The following is a 5,216-nucleotide window of genomic DNA, read 5'->3' on the forward strand; positions in this document are numbered from 1 at the left end:
AAGAGACGCGTGTCGTTTTCTCTGCTGGGTTGTCTTCTGACAGTTGCCACCTATCTCAGTCTGCAGCCTAACTGGGGTCCTCACGTGTCCTTGTAGAGTTTTACTGACTTCAAGTCTTCGTGACGGTGTTTGTGTTTGTGTTTGTGTTTTGTGTTTGTGCAGGTTAGCTGCGTCGTCTCGTTTCCACATCTGCTCTCCCCAGCAGGCCTTCACTCATTGGGCCTCCATAGCCGAAGCCTTTCAAGAAGCAGGCGAGGGCTCCAGCACGCCGCCAAGAAATACATGGAGGAGAACGAGCTGCTGCCAGAATGAGGTGCACCACATCACAACACCACCACACACACACACAACACAACAACACACACACACACACACACACAACACACACACACACACACACACACACAGACAGACACACCACCGTAAGGACGGATGGAGATAATTCTCAGGGACCGCGACACTGAAGAAGTTTCATAAACCCATTGATTAATAAAATACTTAGGTATATATTATCACATTACTATATGTTGGGATGGTGTGATGTGATAGTGATAGCTGTTGATGTGTGTGTGTGTAGACAATGTATGTGTGTCGTGTGGTGTGTGTGTTGTGTGAGAGGACACTTGCTGTTTCATTTAACCTACCCAAGTAGGGAGGCAGCACCTGATGTGCACCGCTTGTCTGATCAGTGACACCAATACATAAACACTGAAAAATATTCATACCTACACATTCCACACATACACACACACACACAAGGCACACACTACACACACACCACACTCCACAACAGCACACCACACGTATCTGTAGCGTTCATTCACAACTAGGATCAACACACACACACACAATCCACCACAACACACACATCACACAACTGCTGGTAATCTAAGACCTTGTTGTTGGTTCGGGGTGAAGCGCATCACTTGCAGCTAATAGGAGGAAAATTGGCATTCATCTGCATCTTGTACACTCTCTCTTGACTACTTCACACTCTTTCTCTCTCACACACACACACACACCACACACACACACACACACACACACTACTCACACAGTTTGATCATGATTTCCAATGTAATCTGGTTTGATGTAGTACCATACTTAATTGTCTGGTGTTATGTTTCATCCCGGCCACCGTACCGTCCAGCAGATTCAGGCGCAATGGCCGATGTTCTGCATCGTCGTGCTGTAGCTCTCATAAGTGAAACAATGAATTTGTATCACGAATCTTTAGTATGGAACCCTTTTGAAAAGGTCTTTAGAAGTATATTGGTAAGGTCCAATTTGTAATATGACCTCACTCTGGAGGTCAGATTGACGCTTGCAAGGACAGTCATTGCACAACCACCATGGAAATTTAGTCAGAGGATTAAAGCTTATGTTGACCGAGCAAAAAGAACAGCCGTGTTGAGTAAAGAGTTGTGTTTTGGCAAACGTTTTAGGAATCACCCCAGAACGCAACTTGTTATCCTCTCATAAAATTAAGCGTAAAATATGTCTGCAAGCTCTGAGAAATTCCACTGTTACCAGCACATAAGGCTGTCGTTCAACACGGAAATAAATTCCCTCACACACCACCACACCTGTTTCTGTGGTTTGGTGGCTTTTTGCAACCTGACATAGACGATCCTCTGTCATAATAGTACTAATTATGCCCACTCACTCATCCAGGCTGCTGTTTGTTAATATGCTAAATCGCATTCCTTCTTGGTTGGGAACACGTGTGTGGACTTTCAGGATTAAAAGCAGTAGGGGATGAGATAGTGGTACACAAAGTCAAATTAAAATAACAATACGGTTAACAGGAGTAAATAAAAAGAGAGAAATGGAATCACAACGATCGGCCGCTGTCATCCTTCTATCCTAGGTCGTTACAACTAAAAAACCTGCAGACTGACCCAGCAGTAGCGTTAGCTGCACGATTCTGTGTGGGAGAAAAAGGAAAAAAAGCGCTCGTCGGCTGTGGCGACCATTTCAAACCGGAGGTCCTTACATCCTTGTGGAGGCGATTGGTCCCCTTACAACTCTTGTCACATTGACCTGTGCTGCATTCTGACAGAAACACGCAAATCTGAGCAGCTCTAATGTGCTGAGAGTAATGACCCCATTTCATCCAGGAGTTCTCACTGTGGTGAAACTGTGTAGTCGTGGTGTGTAGTGTTGTGTGTTGTCGATTGTCGTGACAGCTGTTGTTCGGAAGGAGAGTGTGTGTGTGTGAATCGTCTGGAGCCTCGCAAAGCGCATCAATGTTCCTAGTTGACATGCGGAGCCCAAGCGCGCAAGAGTTCCTGCATGAACACACACGTGACTCTTGATTATAGTCGTCTCTATTTTTGACAGGGAATGGTCTTCATTTCACTCGGTAGACACTGAAGGTGACACGTGTGTGTGTGGTTGTGTGTCTGATACCATGTCCGGTTCACATAGTCAACAGACTGGTAACACGTTACTGTGAACGGCCAACCAAGCATGATCTCCGCTGACGTCTTTCTCATAATTTACGATCACATTTTTTTGAGCCACAGAAGTCAACAATACAAAAACAGATCTTGAACCACAAATCAATTAATGATTGATCCTGTAACGGTTGTTCTGCCTGAAGCTGTCACACACTGATCTCTTTACGGCATCCAATCACTGTGTAAAGCCTTTCTTGGTGCTTTTTAACTCTAGATTTGAACCGGATTGAAGGATTTTAAGTCATAGGAAGTTATGATTGAGAAACACCAGCCGACAGCTACCACTGTAGAAATGAACCTGAGACACTCTCACTGGCTCATAAACTGTTAAATGTGTTCCGGTACTGCTGGGCCACTGGTCAGTTATATGACTGTTTCGTCTTTCACTGTATATTTGTCAAGAAAAACTGGAAAATGATTTCTCAGAAACCGTAGGAACCCAGTCTCATGCATACAACCTGCCCTGCACTCTGTTAAACACCCCCACCTGCCCCCAGACTGCAGACATCTGCACTCAGTTTGCAGTTTGATTCACTTGATATCAGATTCAAATATGGACTGCTCAGTCGGTCTCAGTCGGGTTGTTTGATCCAGAAAAACAGAAAATATTATTTTCATTTCACATTTTAGAAGAGAAGTTTTGAGACCATTATCCAAATAATGATCAATTAGCTTTCTGTCAGTCGACTAATTGATTAAAGCAGCAGTGGATAACTTGTGTAACTAATATATACCGATGTATTGAGGGTGTTAGGGCTGTCCCAGAATAAGGGTTATAGTTATCAATAGTTAAAGCCAATAGTCGACTAGTCGTCATGTTTCTGATATCACTGTATTGATTAAGACCTGTTAACCAGCAGTAATGATTGTGAATCAGAACAAGCAGCAACACAGAGTAACATCACACAGTTGTTCAACAACTTCAACTTCACTGAAACTGATCCTGACTGATCGATACGATGGATGATGTAACGTTAACAGTTACTGACTAATCAACTGAGAAAAAAGAGATTGGATGGTCGTTTTAAGTTGACTGAAACACTTTCTGTTAATCGACCATATTGATTAATTGTTGCATGTTCTGATCAGCTGTGATCAGAGTGCACAGTAACTGACTGATCAATGAGCTGGAGATGTTTTATAGATAAACTGAGTATTTTTACAGTGTGGTGTCAGGAGGCATTGATGGAGCTCTGTGGTCAGTGGCTGCTGTGTTGTTCTGGCTCAGTGAGGATCCTCGTGGCCTCTCTGAACCGAGACCTCGTGCTGCTGGATTCAGTTCAGAGCAGTAAAATCAGGTTTTATGGCCGAGCCTGCCCAGTCAAAGGTCTGAAGCTCAGCACCTGTTTGACTCCGTCACAACTCTTTAGCAGCTAAAGTTAGTTTACCTGCTTCAGTCCGATGACTTCTTTTATTTTCTGACTTTGTTTCCTGATATCTGAGCAGTTTCAGCCTCATCCTGACTCCAGTATGTGGATAAGAGATTTAACCTAACTGAATATTGAGGATTTAACAAAAAACAGGATTTAAATTTTTTCAGACCTTCAGGGAAACTTTTTACTTTAAAGCAAGAAATCTCTGTATGTTTGTCCTTCGCACATCTCGAGAGCCGTTCATCGGATCCACTTCACACTTGGCGGCAGTATTGTTGAGGACTATAGGAGGTGCAGTGTTCAGTCTGGCCAGATGGTGGCGCTGTAACAACAAACTTTACGTTTTTGTCTATCTTTTGAACTCTGGGTGGGATTTGATACAGTTTTATTGATACAGATCTCATCATTGACTCTGCTTATCAATCTGATTCTTTGTTGCTTCCCTTACTGATTCCTGCTCAGGGCTTCACAGGTTCTCAGCGTCAGTGCAACTGTCTGAACACAATGTATGAGTTAAAGCTACTGTAGTTTCTTTATGAAATGAGGCCCTTCTTTGGACCGTTTCCTCCTCTCCACCATCACTCCAGTTTGACCTCATTGTTTTGCAAAGTGCAACTGTCAGAGAAAATGCTGACATTGAGAAAAGGTATTGATAAGCTCGGTGGCATACGATTTCAAAGGATTGGACATTTGTGTCCTCATTTAACTCTTTACAGATTCTTTCATCTTCGGTCACACCTCAGTATCTTCCTGTTTCAGTTTGTGTCTTAACTGACTTTCAGATCAATTATTCCCAACATTTTCTTTACCTTTTATAATCGTTTCTTAAATCTTCTGACCCTGATTGTCTGCATTTAGTTTAAACTCTCCACATCTACCTTTGCTTCATAGTGACACTGACATAGACAGGTGTGAATACCAAGCGCTCCTACACACACTCAGACACACAGGCACACACACACACACACACACACACACAGCAGAAACTGTTTTCATTATAACGTCCACACAGAGGAAGAGTTCACCTGCCAGCCAATCAGAAAGCAGCATTCTCTGTTGCTACAGTATTAAAGAGTGACACTGAGCAGCTGTCACCCTGAGGTCGGGCCGAGAGGTTGGGAGGCGTTTGGTATGAACACCTGTTGGTCTCTGAGTGGGCGGAGCCAACCCAGCCAGAAACCAACTTCAGCAGCAGCCTCACAGGAGTTTAAATGAGGGCTGCAGGATACAGTAAACACATCATATTGTGATTGTTTTGGTAGATATTGTGATGTGATTAATGTTGGAATGATGATTTGCATAGAGACACTTCATCACACCACCATGATTGACAGAAGCCCAGCAGATAAACGTAAAACACCAGAACCGTCTCTGTTAGTGT

Source organism: Morone saxatilis, unplaced genomic scaffold (assembly GCF_004916995.1).
Source record: "Morone saxatilis isolate NCDOM2014 unplaced genomic scaffold, NCSU_SB_2.0 Contig15, whole genome shotgun sequence".
In the NCBI taxonomy this organism is placed as follows: domain Eukaryota; kingdom Metazoa; phylum Chordata; class Actinopteri; family Moronidae; genus Morone; species Morone saxatilis.